Genomic DNA, 18,310 nt, shown 5'->3' on the forward strand with positions numbered 1-18,310 from the left:
CAATAACAAGGACACACATGACCTCGGCAAAGTTAACATTTGAGATCTTTGGAAGCACTCCGTGTAGGAGTAAATCACATTGTACTCCTGTCAGTCCCGTTCCGCTGTAGATGTCATTAGTGCACGTTTCGTTTACAGCCCGGCCAAGAAAACTGGAATGTTTAGATGGCCTGGGATGACTCTGTCGCTATTGAAGGGAACCGTTGCATTACTTTGCTGACTGCTGGGCAATCTGTCCTCGAATCCACCCGTTGCTGATTAAACATCCAACTATGGAGGGTGCGTCCGCATTTTCAGCGTGTGCTTCATGACGCAAAGCCTTGAAAAAATGTAGGGACTGAGAACTGACAGAAGCGGGTTTACGGTACGTCAGTCAGTCAGGGTCAATACAGACAGTCTGTGTATTTTTACAAGGCTTTCAAGGCGGGCGCTCCATCAGTGATGAGTCGATTTGGTGATGGATTACCCAGAATTGCTGTACTTTTACTATATCAATAACTAGTGGGGAAAAAAGGACATTTCCTAATAATAAAACGTGCTGAAAAAGGGTGTTTCCCTTCTCAGTCTTGATATCCGAAAGAAGTAAAAAGTAAAAAGGCAAAATCCCTTGGATTCATTTCACCTTTGGGACTACAGTTCTAACTCCTCCTGGTGAAATCCGCGGTGGCAAAAGTGGACCACCTCACCGCTAAATATAACTCTTCTCAGCAGATGTTATAGCCGGCTTTACTAAGAAAATGCTGGTTGAACATATTCGGGAGTTCCTCTGAGCTGCGTCATGAAGCAACACAGCCAGCTGGGAAAGAGACATTAAAGCCGGCGTTGGATACGCCGCCGCTCAACACGTCCAAATGTTCCGTGACAGGTGTAAAATATAAAATGTGGGCAGCCGTTCAGGGTCGAGCACTATCGGCTTCAGCGCCGACAGCCCGAGTCGGCGGGAACTGGAGCGCGCCCGGTTGCGGAATTGCATAACGTAACCTTCCCTCTATGCGCGGGGTTCGATGTAGTTCTGGGACGAGATAGTTGCATCCCTCTGCCTCGTGCCATCTGCCCCTCAATCTCCATACCCATGCCTCAAACCGGCTCTCTTTCATCCTAATCCCCCCGCATCGCTGCCTGTAATTAGTTGGCATGAATGTCTGTGTTGTAACGCGGGCTGTTTGTTGATGCCATCCTAAATTCTGATCCCTCAAAATCAGGACGTTTTGATTCAAAGAACTGATAATCCGGTTACATCATGGCATAAACAGCACAGCTTTGTTTTCCAAAGATGGGTTTTAACTCAACTTTTTTTATGAGCCTAACAATAAAGACATTTCCTGTTTTTGAAAGCGAAGTACGCTGTAAAACCGCTTGGGGGTGAACTTTCGGGATGAAATGATTCGCAAAATGTCGAGCTGAGCCTTTTTGACAACTGTTTTTGGAATGTGGTATCATAGAATGGCACCTTGAGTAAAAACACCGTACAGCTGTGGACAGAGGGTTTCAAACTGGGGGGGCGCGACCCCTAGAGCGTGTCTGACATTATGACGGGAGGCATGGAGCTAGCATGAACGTGTCAGCATTAGAAATGATACGGGGTTGGTAAACACAGCATTGGAACTTTTCCACTTTAAAAATTACCGCTGCGGTAATTTTTAGAGTTATGTTTGTTCTTCATGATTTTTGTTGATTCCCAAAGAATGATGTCTTCAAGGTAAATATAAAACAGGGTGTGTATTTGGGGGCAAAAATTATGTTAATTGCTGCAGAAAAACGTTTGGAAGCTGCAAAATGGCAAACAGGGCTTTATTTTATTTTATTTGTTTTCACGATCAGCGCTTAAAAGATTTACTTTGAAAATCAGATGCAACTTCCAATTTTGGTCAAAGGTCAAATTTTTTTTAAAATGCCCTAATTCCATGTTTTTCTTGAATTGTAAAATAATACTTACGTCAACAACATCATAAAAAATGCTTGACGACATGTATGATGCTTCATGACCTCGAATGATTTTCAGTTCAGACCTGTTCATTTTCAAGTTATAACATCTTCAATTTCTTGAGCTCCTAATGTGCAGGAGATTATTTGAATTTGAAAGAGTTTCCAAAACTGTAAACGTGAGCCAACAAATATAAATAAAAGCAAAGTCTTTGGAGAGCGTCCTTGGAAAGGAAAAAAAAAAAAAAAGCCAATTGATGAAACGGACTAAAGAAGAGCCCACACTTTTTGGAAAAAAAAAAAAAAAACTCATTTAAGGGACTATATTAGCTGTCCAACTCAAAATTAGTTTATCGCTAAAGGCAATTCTTGTTCAACAAGTGTGCTCTGTGCAGAATGTTCCAACAGGCTTGTTAATGAGGCAAAATATTGAAGAATTATGAGGAAAAATGGCCATTACTTCAGGTTCAGTAGCTTTTTGAAGATAAAGCGAGAAAAGCCCTAATGCATGGTTAGTTGGTGTGCTTGACAGTCTTGTCTTGACTTTGTCATGATCAGAGGGCAAAACCTCATTTTGCCACAATTTGGCCATTAGCTTTCACACGGATAAACGTGCTAATCCTCATTTTGCTGTTCGACAAATCTCAGCGAGCGGCCGAGTTGCCAAACAAGGCTGTGTAAATGGAACTCGCTCCCCGCCGATGCATCTTCTGTCTCTCTTCCTCTCTAATGGCCGACGGCCAAAGTGCTCATGTAAATGCACGCGCCTTAAATGACACGCGCGCATACGGGGTGCAATATGAATAACGTCACCTGGAGACTGACCTTCTGGTTGGCATCTTGAGCCGTAATGGAAAAGTGTCTTAAGTATGAAGGAGATGCAATCACTCTCGGTGAAGAAAGGGGCAGGAAGCTTACACGTCTCCGACCAAATGCATCACCTTTATCGGTGTAATGCAGAGTGAAGCATGCGATGAGGAAGCGCAGATAACACCGCAGTCACCACCGGGAAAGAAATCGCAGACGACAGTGCGTTGTCGCCCCGAGATGCCGTTGCTGTCTGGCGCTCGGAAAAATCAGCTGAAAGCTCAAATGCGTCCCCATGAACTTTGACCTCCGCTACCTCGGGCTTCTTGTCGTGGATAACACGAGTATAGCGAGTGACTGCTTGTGAAAAATAAGCCTTAAAAACTTGCTATCCTGTATTCAAATAACCTCAATGTTCTTTATTTGACACGTTCATTCATTTATGATGGGACCGCCATGGTAAAACAATTGAAAATTTAGTTAGTTAGTTAGTTAGTTAGTTAGTTAGTTAGTTAGTTAGTTAGTTAGTTAGTTAGTTAGTTAGTTAGTTAGTTAGTTAGTCGAACCATTCACTTGAGTACCAGAGGTGGACAGTTCATCTGCATTGATAGACTGTCCAAATAATGAAAACACTTTAACCCCTTGTGGCATTATGTTACAAATTTTGGAAATTCCTTTGATTTTTTTTTTAAATGTTATCACGGAAGACTCAATAGGAAAAAAAGTAGGGAGCTGAGATTTCTAGCAGATGATTAAAATGTGTAAAATTTCAAAATGCAACAATTCTGACATTTCTATGTGATTCCAGCTGGACGTGTGAGATTTTGTGTACAAAAATGATCACTGTCCAAATTTTGGACCATATAAAATCATTATAATTACAATTTTTGAGATGCATTTTAATAGGATTTATAACATTGATTTTCCTGCGATTTTTGCAACATTCTATCCAGCAGCGGTCAAACTATGTCAGCAGACAGAAAATTCTTTGTTGACCTCTGTTTCACCTCAAGACACTAGGTGGCAGTAGAGACCAGTTAATGGCTATATCTTAAAGTGTCAACATCACTTGACAGGCTAAAGACAGAACATATCATTTTGAAAAATTTTTGTGGGTTACTTATGTATGGATAGAACTGATGCCATTGAATGAGTGGTTGAAGAAAAAAAATCATATATAATTTCAATTAATACATCTCTAAAAGCATTCAAAAAATGTGAAAAAAAAGCAATGTGTATAATTTGCAAAGTGTGTGCACAAGGTTTATGTGATGGGCCCATTTTCCCATGATTGGCACATCCCTTGCGTCAACTCTATATTGACTTGGCAAGTATTAACAATCCAAGTATTAAAAATATTGACTTGGACATGACGCGGCAGGAAAGGACAGTAGTAGTCAGTGCTAGCGATTTGATGTTTGGACTTAGCTACCATTCACTTTTTGTATTGTATCTCACTCAGGACCCCCAACAAGAATAACATCGATGAATATATATGCGCTTTTAATGTTGGTTTACTGATCAAATCCAAATTTCCCCTCTTGTATAATATTGAAAACAGCAGAGGAAAACATTGGGGTAATTCTCAGGCATGGACTACAAGCTAGGTCAAAGATGTGGAAATGTCCGGAGCTTTACTAGGGCAGCTAAGGGTAGGGTCACTGCTGTCTTATCAGAGGCCAGAGCAGGCCGTCCGGGTTCCGTGACCGCACGAGTACTCTTTGGCTTCCCCCCTCCCCATGAGCACCTGGCAGCACACCCAACCCCCTTTGCCCTCCATCTGCCGTCATTCTCAAAGCAAGAAAACACAGAGAACACAGGATCGGAAAAATAAACAGAGCCGCTGCTTGGAATGAACAGAAAAAAAAATGGACGAATGATAAAACGATTCCCGGGAAAAACAATCGTTTGAGATACAAGTGTACAGTTGGGGCTGCAAGAGCTGTCCTCTTCATGTCCAAACACAACTGACCTGAATCAACATTAGCAGCAAACTCTTTGCTCATGCGTGAAAATGTCAGGAAAAAAATAAAAGGCCAGAAGCCACAGGTTGTCACTATATTGATTGGCTTTGCCTTTTTTTCTATTAATTCCAATTAAAGCCCTTTTGCTTTCTGATAGCTATCTGCCATTACTTTGGCTATTTTATATATATATATATATATATATATATATATATATATATATATATATATATATATATATATATATATATATATATATATATATATATATATATATATACCTTGTGAGCTAGTAGTGATTGATGTTGTGTACATGTAACAACACATTCAAGATGAGTTGAAAGGGGACCAAATGTGCTCATATTTGTAAATCATCAGTTCAACAAAGATTGTGCCTAAGTGCGTATGCATTTTTACGTATATAATAGAATTTAACGAATCATTTTCATCGGTGGCATAGGGAGCTTCATCATCATTACTCACAAACAAGTCTCTTGTTTGTCATGCTTCAAATCATTAAATCGAAAAACGGATATCATGTCTAAGATGCTCTAGTTTTGTTTTTTTTTGGTATGAGTAAAAGTGGGGACTTGCAATCGTGTGAGTATTTAAATTCATATTCAGCAGTCTACTTGTTTTTATTTCTAAGAACCATTAACTCAGTGTAGATTAGAATCAGAGTCCCCCAGATAGCCAAGTAAACATTTAAGTGTGTGTGTGTTGTAGCGTTGACAACTGTTTTTTTTTGCTTTTTCTTCTGTTGGAAACACAATCCAGTAATTATATTTCCCAATTATCATGTACGACTCAAATACATTTGCTGCAGCCCAACACAACATGTTAGCACTTTCATATTCTGAAGGGGCCATACACATGTTAATGATATTATGAATACATACACAGAGACGGCAAACACTCAAGCTCAAGACCCACAAACAAGATCTCATGCTTTGCATACTGAATTCATTATTTCATACAGATTGTTTGGTGGAAATTTAAATTCATGACAATAAATTGATAGTATTTTTTTGAGTCCCGCCGAGATCCGAACTGAATCAATAAAACTGCGGAGCTGACAAAACTATTTAGTGTTTTTGTTTTGCGTTTATGGTGGAGCTATCGTAATGAGTGCAAAGGGGAACATGCCATTTAAAAGGAACATATTATGGAAAATTGACTTTTTAATTGCTTGTGTACAAATAGTCTCCGGTGCGCCAGCACACTCATTAAGTGTGAAATTGAACAATCAAATAAATCTTTTATCCGCCTATTTCGAAAAACGTGCCCTTAAGCTGCACTTTCATTTTACTGTTGAGGCTTTTTTTTTTTTTTTTTTCCAACCAGAACTGATCTCAGCCCTCCAAATAAAGGTCCTGAAAATCACCCGGATTTTCTTTGCACTATAGATAGTCGATACGGCCGTTCCATGTCGAGCGGCCATTAATTTCATCTTCCGTAACTGGCTGTGAGCTGCAGTGGGCAGCGACGGGGAAGCAGAGTGATGGAGTAGCTGGATGTGAACCACTGTGGACATAGATCACATCCCCATGCTGTCTGCGCTCCAACTCTGATTCATATTCCAGCCATAAAGCAGCCGAGGGCATTTTCAGACAGCGCTGGTATAAATCCCACTGCCACCGCGCTCATGGAAATAAAAAGTGCTGCGTACTCAAACACAATTCATCAAATGCGCCCGTGCAATCTTTTTACTTGTCTGTTTCTATTTGGAGCTGAAGTATACTCAACAAAAGTTTCAGGGACTACTGTACGTAATGTTTTTACATGGCAATCAAGTTGGGGCGGCGTTGGCCCCGCCGTGACGATGAGCCCACATGCTGACCTTCATGTTATTGGGGTGTGTCCGCGCAATCTTTTAGCCTCGCGGGAGAGCGTCGTAAAGCATACGCTGGCCTGTCATTGCCGGAGTGAGAGTTATGAGGCGCTGTAAAAACGAGTAAAGGAAAAAAAAATCAAAACAGGAGCTAGGGTGCACTGAATGTACATGGGCGTGGCTTTTGCTGCTGGCTTCACCTTCCAAAACTACTCACTGCAAAAACACATTACACACTGACGCGACTGAAAGAACTCCAACCGTGATGCAAGACGCTCTGCAACGCTGACCTCCAATTTGTGAATATTTTGAGACATTTACAGATGATTAATTGAGTTAATCAGTTCTAAAGTCAATATGTCATCATAAATTTATAAAACGTGCATGACATTTTCTTTGGCGTCGAAATATGGCAATCGCAGCCAATCATTACACTTCAAAGTGCACCTAAAACCGGCCCAAAGTCAACAGAGACAGGCTCTAGCTCATTGGTATCAGATTCCAGTCCTCGAGGGCCGGTATCCTGCATGTTTTCAATCCTTCTCTCGCTCAAACACACCTGATTCAGGATCAAGCTCCTGCAGAGCTTGCTAATAAGCTCATCATTTGAATCAGGTGTGTTGGTGTGAGAAAACTGGAAAACATGGAGGATACCGGCCCTCGAGGACTGGAGTGCGACACCTATGCTCTCGCTAAACCACCGCAAGGACAATCACGCTGTTATACAAAGTGGATGGATGGATGATGGACGGATAGATGATGCTAAAAGAATACGAGGATGGATGGATGGATGGATGAATGGGTAAAGAATGGATGGATGGATGATCTCACAAAAATATGAGGATGAATAATGTTTGACTGTCACATTCTCAATGACACGCTGCCAGAACATCAAGCCAAACTTTCAAGCTAATCTTTCAAGCTGTCATTTCAATCTTTTTTTCTCAAGTTAAGTTTCCGAGTCAGTTTTCCTCATCTTTTTCTCAAATTTTAGCTTCTGGGATCAATTTTGTTGCGTATGCATTGCATTTTTGTCTTTATGACTTTTTCTTTTTCCACCAGTGTGTCATGTTTGCTTACATTTAGTTTTCAATCACCCTTATTCAGTCTTCGCAAATTTCTATGAGCTGAATGACCAAGAAAATACACACAAATTATTCTGACATCCAAAACGGCACGCAAAAACACAAAATGCAAAACGCACGCAGTCGAAAAAAAAATGAGCTAAATCACAGGCTGCTCTTACGTCAGCCCTGCAGGCGTGTTTCTCCAGTGATGAAAACATGTTATGTTTCCTGTTCCCAGCCACTTGTGTCTTAACCTAGTTACAAGTCTCATCCGACGAATCCCTACAGCACATCAATTCCCAAACACCTCATACGATTCCAAAACTCCTTCGTTCGCGTACTCATCAGCTATTCCTGGCCGAGAAACGCTCATTACAGCGAGTTTAAGCTTAGTTTAGATCAGCGCCCGCTTTCTTAAGCACCACCAAGAAGGTATAATCACACGTAATTGGGCAGAATTAAGAGGACAACCTGGCCGTGACCTTTTGTATTTCCTTCAGCGGCAGACCCAGTTCAAGCAGCGAATCAACAAACAGGCTCCGGGAAACCGATGCCCTTTTTGGAGGTTCATCAGCATACGAGCTGACTGCAAATGTCAAAGCGTTTTGTGCGGGTTTAGAAATTTATTTCGAAAATGACAGCTGCGGCTTTCCGGCGCAGCATTAGCTTCATTTTCACCCGGGGAAGGCGGCATGATGGAGCGTAAGAAATGACCTCGCAACAACAATAGCCATGATAAACAGTCTTTTCTCTGCCGCTCCCACATTTTCAATTCCGCGGATTTCCCTTAAACAGGTTTATGGAGGTAAAAGAAATATAAATGGAGCGCCGAAGGCTCGAGAGAGGATAATGATTAGGATTCATGGAGAGTGCAAGTGAAAGAAGAAAGGAAGAAAAGAAAAGCAAACTCCATCTCTTACTCCGCTGCTGATCACTGCTAATCTGAGGATAGAGCTTAGCTAGCTGCTAATAGCTCTTAATTTTGACACCTCCCGAGGTGGAATGACTCCAACTACTCTCAGGCCCATCCATCAGTCGGCAACTCAGACTTTAAATAGTCTTGCTCTCCTTACAAACCACTCAAAGAGCTGCAGCAATTATTAGACCGCTGCTTCTCAACCTTTATTCAGTGAAAACATTATCAGCTGACTACCACGTTACCAGTGCAAAGCATTTTTAGGTTAAAAAAAAAAAAAAAAGTCATAAAACATGCCATCACTGTTTGCGTTCGTGATCTTTAGAACCTTTCACACTTCATTTATGTTGGTCCATAAAAAAATAATCAACAATATTGGTACTCTTTTGGATCATTTAAGAGATTTATAACTTAATGATTAAATATTTGTCCGTAAAAAATAATCAACATCAATTATCAGACCTGTTCTCAAAAAGAAATATTTATCAATAAATAGTTGTCCAGAAAAATAAATAATAAGCAACATAAAGTGAATGATTAAAAAAGAAATCGTTATAAATACGTATTTGTCCTTTTGGGATCATAGTAAAGATCTGTTCAAAAAAATAAATCATTTACTTGACAGGTAACGAGAGGTGGCAAATTGGGTCGAACCATTCTAGAATGGGGGACGAGCTGGCTTTTTAAAAATAATGAAATTGAATAACCTACTGAACATCAAATTTCTTTTATGAACTTATATTTTTTGATGACTTCATTAATTGTTTTTAAAAGGTTTTGCATGATTGTTTATTTAAAATCTTGAGTCCCACCAGGAGTACCCGTACTCCTATTTGAGAACCATTCAAAAATTGGAATAGAATATATAAAGCATATTTCATCAAGTTATGTGTTAAAAATATATTTTGAATAGAAATGCAAGCTCGCACGCCATCATTTGACCACATTTGAAAAGAGGAACGGTAGATTTACTGTAACCCACGCTAGCACCTTTCATGAATTTTTACAGGCCATTCACTTTTAAGAAATATTGACGGGAGAGTCAATAGAGAGTGTAAAATTAATGGATGTGAAGTGTGTGTCCTGGTCGACCAGGTTGAGCTAGGATGCCCTTGTTCCACAAGTGGAGTGACAGGATTCAATTACGGCAATTTCAGGGGTGAACATTGAAGGTCACCTGCAATTTGGAGTTATTCAGTCCTGGGGGAAATGTGAACCAGTGGGCTGGTTCACAGTTGGATTTGATTTGATTCATTTTACTGTTGGAATAAACACTCCAAAGTAACCTGTCAAAGATGAATACTTTATATTTTTTGCGCGCATCCACAGCCGACAAAATATAGACAGCGTAATGCAGTGGTTTTCAAATGGGGGGGGCGGGACCCCGTGGAGGGGCGTGAGGTGATGCCAAGGGGGTTGAGGATGACCTCATGGAAAAGGCTTTGTTTTTGTCATGTGAAGTGTAATTGCATTTTTTAAAGCACTTTCACATATTAGGTTATTTTTTTCCTGCTTTAGACTAACCTGTAACCCAAACAAACACTGTAAAAAATAATAAACAGTTGTTGAAAGTTGATTCATATTGCAACACTTTAAAAACTCTTGGGCTAACCCCCCTCCACAATAAGATTAGTATCTATAAACAGTGTTTACGTATACCTGAACCTGTATAATTTTTAACATTAACAAAAGAAAAAAAACAATACAAATCAACTTTCGACAACTGTTAATTACTTTTTACAGCGTTTATTCGGGTTACAGCTTAGTCTGAAACAAAAAAAAGAATCACCAAGTGCGTCAAAGTCCTAAAAAAAGATGAAGATTCTAATTAACACTTTTTACAGCATCTATTCAGGTTACAGCTTAGTCTGAAACGAAAAAAAGAATGAAAAAAGTAAAAAAAAAAAAATGAAAATTCTTGTTAACTACTTTAAATTCAAAACGAAGAAAAAGTGATTTGTGAAATCCTCATCAGATTTCCATCAAAGTGCCTAAGAAAAAGATGAAACTTCTTATTAACTACTTTAAATTCAAAATGGAGAAAAAGTGCTTGGTGAAATCCTCATCAGATTTGCACCATCCCTGCAAAGCAAGCCTGCGACGGACAGGCTTGAAAGGAAAGCTGAAAAAAGTAAGCTGTTCTCCTGCTCCCTTTCCCTCCTTTGTCCAACAACAAAAATAACTCCTTATTCCTCTTGTATAATCTGGAACTAACTTGGGTAGCGCCTAACTGACCTCAATCCTCTCCCCCTCTGGGTCACCGTCCCACCCGGCCGAGCAGGTCTTCTGAATCTTACGTGTCACACCAAGCGGCAATCCGACGTATTCTTAGCGCCGCGGCTAGTTGTGCCCGCGGCGATTAGCCTTGCTATTCATACCGAAGCCCGCTCCCAAGATCGGCTCAAGCTCCTGTCAAGGATGTGACAGGACAAATTATCTGGACAACAAATGTACCTTGGTGAAGCAGTGCGTCAGCAGTCCTAGCTGACGCCGTTAGGGCAAGTCGCACGCAACTTTTGAGATAACCACGCATTGCTCTTTAATGTCATTTGAAAGTCGGTTTGGGATATTTTCGGGAGGATTGGCACGCTGGTTACTTTTTGAGGATAAGCGGGCGTGTAATGAATCGGTTCATGGAATGACAAAACGGTTTGGGGAAACGGATGAAATTCCGCTCCATGTGACAAAGTGAACAGCAGGGAAGTACAAATACAAACACTGAGATATTCTGAATATGTAGCGATATGACAAAGGGATGGCGTCATCTCGTCAGGGCCAGCTGGCTTGTGTGACAGCGTTGTCTGATGGCTGGAGACTTTTGATTTCCATTTTCTGTATTAAGTGGCTTTGTGGGTAATCAGGCTTGCAAAAATCATTCAAAAATAATTATTGAAGTCAGGAAATGTTTCGGGAAAATATAAGTTCAGAAAACATATTTTATGTTCAGTAGGTTATTCAATTTCTTTATTTTAAAAAGCCAGATTCACCCCGTACTAGAATGGTTCGACCCAACTTGTCACGTGCCACCTCTCGTTACCTGTCGAGTTCAGGATGTATTTTTGTCAACAGATCTCTGCTGAGATCACTAAAAGAGGACACTTTGAGTTGAGTATTTTCTATGTACAAATATTTATTTATAATTATTTCTTTGAGAGAACAGATTTGACACTTTATGTTGATTGTTTTTTTTGTGGACAATTATATAATAATGAATAATTTAACGATTTATTTCTGTGAACAGAACTTTAATCCCAAAAAGAGGACACTTCATGTATAATATTTTTCTGTGGGAAAATATTTATTTAAAATTATTTTCTTTGAACAGGTCTGACACTTTATGCTTTATATTATTTTTGTGGACAGTCATTAATAATTAAATTATTTCTTTTTGATAACAGATCGCTTGTATGATCAAGGAGAGGACACTTTCATGTTGATTTTTCTTTTTCTTGTGGACCAGTACAATTGAAGTTTGAAAGGTTTTAGATTTCAAAAAAAACAGACACTGATGGCATGTTTTATTCATTTTTTTTTTTAAACCCAAAAATGCTTTGCACCGGTTAAGGGGTACTTGGCTGGAAAAATATTTCACAGGGGGTACCTCACTGAAAAAATATTGAGAACCACTGATGTAGAAGACAAATGGACATTTTTGAAGAACAGCTTAAACCCTGGGGGATAGTCAGTAATATGAAGCTTTTTGTAGTGAGTGAAAAATGTCTTCAAAAACTAAGAAGCCCAATTACCTAAAACTGGTTATCTTTGGTGGATATCCACAAAAGAACACCGATAAAACAGCTTTCTTAAAATGCCCACCGAAGTGATGTTGGACCTAAGATTGCTCAAATTGTCTTGCGGCTGACATTGTTAAAATTAATTGGGCTCTTGCGTTTATACAGTACAGCAATGTAGTCTTTGAAAGAAACTTCTTGAAAATTAGCACTGAAAATATAGATTTGGGGTTTCACTTCAGTAACTCTTAACTATATGGATTGTTGATTGATTGATTGATAGATTTATTGAACATATAAATATGTTTAATAATTTAAAAGCAAAAACAGGAGGAGCGGATGAAACCACCAACACAGTTAAGTATGGTTTACATACATAAACACTTATATAAAAACATATTTAGTCCTACGCCTTTTTCAGTATTTTATTCATGTTTAGGGGCGTTGATTAACAGATCAATTAATTATGGACAATTAAAATGTTACCATAATTCCCCAAATATAAGACACACCTGTATATAAGATGCCCACTTAATTTATGTATTTGATTTTTGGTAATTCTGGTATTTTCAATGTTATTGCGTTTAAGATGCACCAACACTTTGGCAAAATGTAAAAAAAAATATAGCAAAACAGTAAAAATCCCATCTTCCTAAACCATATTTTCTTGTGTTCATATCCATAAAATTTAAATTAGTTCCGCTTGAAGTATGTTTCAGATTCCCCACATTGTGAGTGGTCAGTGAACGCCTCGCCATTGAAACTTCGAATGTTTGAAACAGTTGTTTTTCATTTCCCTCGCGACGCAGCTTGAGTTCATTTCACCATAAATACCAAAGTTGCGCAGCAGACGTGTTTCGACAAGTTTATGATTGTGTGCATACGAGTCAAATGGAATACCTTTCCGGAGCACACGGCCGCATACCTTGCCACTCTTATTTGAACCAGCTGGAGACGTCATAACCTTGACATGATCCTGTTTGTTTTAGTAATATTCCTGTGTGTGACCAAGGATGGGCTCAGACGTTGGTTCAGTCTGCTCGCTTCTTTTACTGCAAATAATGCCATAGCAACCTCAGCTAACATGCGTTGCTGTTACCTGCAACAGGCACTCTCTGCATTTATATGACGTTTTTTGATTTTTGTTTTCTATATCACTTTTGACCATGATTATTTCTTTTTCCTTCGACAAATTGAAAACGTTACTTTTAAGCTCACCCCGCCTCCCTGCATTTAGGTCCGCCTCCTTCGACCGTGACAATAAAATCCCCCTTTATGTTTCGGCGAGCCCTAAAGCTCCTTGGTAAGTAAATATTGGCAGTCATTCAAAATGATTAGGATTCTCGATCAATAGTCCGTCAACACTTCAAGAAGATAAATTGATAAGAGTGTCTCGAATCGACATCCCGATCGTCCATCCATCAAATTACCTAATGATGAAGATAGACTGGCCAAAGAGGTGTGTTTGTCTGGCACAGACTCAGACAAGAACAAGAGAACAAAAAGAGCAAACGGACAAGCGAGCGCAGATCTTTGCTCGGCTGGACACGCATCCAAGGTCAAGCATATGACTAGACACTTTGTACATGCTCTAAATGGGGATGAAACGGAATCCAATTATTCTTCCATATTGGGCGCAGCTCCTGATCTGTCATTGCGCGCTATCGATTCGCAGTCCATCATACGTCTCATCTTTGCAATCCTATCAAAGCACCTTATGCCCTCGTAAAGACCGAGGCGATACCGCGCATAAAACGGGGAGGCTCCTGCTATCCAGCCGGTCGATGTACACTTCTCAAAATCTACTAGTTCCTCCCAGACAATAATGTTCTTGCGCGGAATTCCAGATGTCAGAGATCTCCGCCACTGAAAGTCAACCTTGGCGAAAGATTAATAAATGTAATACCTTTCTGTCCGCCCCTGCGCGGCTTGGTTGGAGAGGGACACTATAGCATGTCAACAAAGAAAGAAAAAGGCAGAGTTAATATGGTCTACTATTTATGAGCTATGCTGGATTTTTAGCTTAATAAGTAGACTTTATCTTGGAGGCAGAGCATTATGGAATTAGTTTTTTTCTTTTTTTTAAACACTTATGTTCATTTGCTCGCATATTTAGTAGCTGAAAACTAAATATTGAGTGTTACCTATTAATCAACTTAAAATTATATTGTGACAGTCACTATGATTATATATTAGTGGTGTGACAAAATCTCGTGTTGTAATTTGTAGTTATGGATGGATGGATAATTGGATGATGGATGGATGGATGGATGGATGATGGATGGATGGATGGATGGATGGATGGATGGATGGATGGATGGATGGATGATAATTATATATTAGTGGTGTAACAAAAACTAGTTTGTACCAAAATTTGTAGTTAAGGATGGATGGATGGATGGATGGATGGATGGATGGATGGATGGATGAATGGATGGATGGATGGATGCATGGATGGATGGATGGATGGGCTAGAAAGCAAAATCTTAGAATGCACAGAAACACGTCGCGTTTACATGTGAGAATATCCCAACAATTTTTCAACCAATTGTGATTTACTCTTTTAGAAAGGCCAATCCGTACATCAGCAGGATGTTTTATAAACGCGGGAGTGCCAGGGCCAGAAATCTGGGTCCCGAAACCTTTTGACAGCACAGTTCTGTGAGGAAAAGCAAAAAAGGAGCGGCTGCCATTATCTCAGCAATGCACCCTGTGACACTTTGCATTACCTTGACATCATAATCACAAGGAACCTGGTAACAGCCAGTCGCTTATCTCACTATGGGGTCTGCAAGGACGCACATCACACGAGGAAGGCTGAACATAAGATGATGGACCGCACTCTCCTTCACTCTGACATCGCCATGAACCGCTTTGATTGAGCAAACACACGACTAGGCCGCGCGAGGCTCCGCCAACGCAAACCCGAGTCAACACATCAGATTGGCACACTGCAACAATTGTGATAATTACTCAGTTCTTTCCGGTAATCTTTTTTTTGTTTTTTTTTTAAGTCAAAGCAAAAAAAAAAAAGCCCAAAATTGGAGGTAAACTTCTCTTTCGTTGTGTCTCGGCAAAGGGTGAACGTCGTGTACCAAATGTTGTGGCGGACGAGTGCACGCTGTAAAAAATATAGCCACAAAAGGCTAGCGCCGTGAATAGAATTTAAGCTTGGAGGCCGCGTTCAAGGACAGACGCTAAATTAGTTGCTCTTATAAAGGAACACATTTGCATTTTAATGAGCCATCTCATGGCTGTGACTCAGGAAAGAGATTGGAGGAGATCTTTTCACATTCCATTTCTCATATGGCCATGCAGCAGAAACATAGATGAGCTGTACTTCAATTTCAAAAAAACGTTTGAGAGTGCTGCACTTTGACTATTTATGGACCTTGCTATATTGAAATGTAAATATGATAGGCCGATTGTTGACACTGGCTTTTTCCATGTCCGCTTTAACTTCCTAGACACGAATGCGAGTACAATTTGGAGCTCCTTCCACTTTCTTCCTCTAAACCGCACGGCCTCGGAAAAAAAAAGGCAGTACAATGCTGCCCGAACTTACAAGTTGAGCGATTAGTTTCGAGTAGAAATTCAATATAAAGAAATAACCGTTGGGGGTTACCAGCCTAGATGCTAATCGTCAATTTAAATTATCACTAGGCACCAGCCAATTTAAAATAGACTCATATCTACCTCATCCGCCCAACGCTATTGCTATTATAATTGCATTTGGGTATTTTTATAATGAATATATGGTTATCTGCACTGCGGGCAATTTCATTTCATTGTTTTTATTGTGCCTCTCTGTGTGAAGGCTTGGCAATAGTGACTCGCGAATGTAAAATCTTGCATAGCGCCGGGGAATAAAAATATCCCCAATTCATCAAGTCAGTGCTCCTATTTACATGGAAGATTATATAAAACCGAGCTGATTCACAGCCGGAGTGACTGAAAGCCAAAAATGTCCCTTCAGAGAGGGAAAACCGCTGCCAGCCCCATGAATCATAAAAGTGAAAAGCTCATCCAGCTGTCCATCCAATCCGAACGCAAAAAAAAAAAAAAAAAAAGGCGACAGGAAGCGAGGGAGAGCAACAACGGCAGAGGGCCTACGTCATCGGCGAAAGAGTAGCGAGGCCCCGGGGGACGGAGGGGATAAATAAAGGAGCGCGGTGAGGTGCGTGGGTAATGTTACAGTGAGTCTCTCTGCTGCTTGTGGCCTCGCCGCCTGTCATGCGATGCGCTTCTGGCCGGTGATGTCACCCACACTGCAGAGAAGCTCCCTCGCACATCCCATAATAGGCACGTTCACACAAACAAGCACGCAAAGGGCACAGAGGAACATACACACGCCGTGTACACAACAACAGTAAACATGTACAGAATGTGTAGAAATATGCTTCAGTCCTGATCAATACGGACTCTATCAATATTTAAAGGCCACTTCGATAGGAGTGATGGAAAATCTAGTAAGACTCAATAAAAGATCTGGGGAAAACATATTCTACCTTTGGAATGGTGATCGTGCTCAATTTTGATGCTCACTATCAAATACCGTATTTTTCGGACTAAAAGCCGTGACTTTTTGAGCCCTGCGGCTTATCGTCCAGTGCAGCTTATCTGTGTTTTGTTTTTTTGTTTGTTTTTTTTGCTAGCCACCAGTAAGCAAATGTGTGTATCTGTTCGAGGTGTCAATTTATGGAACAACTATCAAATAGAACTGAAAACATGTGAATCAATGGCTGTGCTCAAAAAGAGTTAAAACTACATATTATTAAAAAAATATACATGTCTAATTTTCATACGAGAATATACAAAATTTTGCGTAAATTTGTGATGTTTACATTTTATATACAGTACACAGTATGTGTGATTTTATTTGTTTATGATTGTATATGAATTATGTAGAATGTGTTATGCTCACTAAAATAAAGTATCAAACAAAGAGAGACAAAAAAAGAGGCTATTGAAGTATTGATTTTGATTTTGAACTGCTATTTAACTAACAGATATCCATCCATCCATTTTCTATAAATATGCTGGGGCTAAATATGCAGGCATGTTCAGCCTGTTAAAGATAGGATGTTGCTGTTGGCAGACAATTACAAAAAAATTAACTAAAAAAATTATAAACTTCATATACCATCTTTTTGCATAAAGTTCTGATGTTATTACCTGCGGCTTATAATCCAGTGCGCCTTATAGTCCGGAAAATGCGGTAATCGTTTTGGTCTTTGAAGAGTTTTTAATATATTCAAGTATTTAGCCAGAGGTGCCACATCTGCTATACCTCAGCAAGACAGCAAAGTTAATTGCATCCAGACCAAAAACCAATGTCCAATACGGTGGACACAAATAGGTCCCACGAAGCATCATTTACCTTAATCGACTCTACAAAAACAAAAACTTCCCAATGAATACAGCTCATGCGTTGCATCTCAACAGCTTGCTGAGGTGTACCTAATATTTTGGCCGAAGGGGTTCAAGGAGCAGAGAAACACCAAATAACCCCTGAAAAACAGGACCGAAAGATGATTATCTATATAGATGTGCCGGGCTGCGCGTGATGTCACATTATTTGTCCCTGCTTTCAACCCCAGTTCAGCTTTCTCAGCACTTGGGTCAGGTGCTAAAAATAGACAGGCACTGCCGCCATGGCACCATATTGTCTCCCTCCCAACCTCTGTTTACTTTCAAGTAACAAAGATTTTGGTTTGTTGTTTGGCTTGCCCCGCAGGCTTTTTTCAACGTGCTCATGAAGAGCACAGCGTGCGGCCAGAATACCGGCTCTCAAACTGCTTAGGCCAGCCCGTCATCGTGAAATAGTGCGTGCCTCCGCACCGGACCAAGGGCACTCTCACCGGGACTAAAGGAGGAGTTTAAATCACGTGTGATCATGCGGTTTGTGTACATACATTGGCGCACACACCAAGGAAGCAGACACGCACGCACAAAATTTATATCCGCTCCTCTCACTCCAAGAGTTATGTCATTAATTCTAAGCCTTGAAAATGCATTCGCCCCTCTATCTCCCTTTTGCCAGATGTCTCACCGGGATTTAAAAATTCCAC

Source organism: Hippichthys cyanospilos, chromosome 16 (genome assembly GCF_059441005.1).
Source record: "Hippichthys cyanospilos isolate Australia breed blue-spotted pipefish chromosome 16, RoL_Hcya_1.0, whole genome shotgun sequence".
NCBI lineage: Eukaryota > Metazoa > Chordata > Actinopteri > Syngnathiformes > Syngnathidae > Hippichthys > Hippichthys cyanospilos.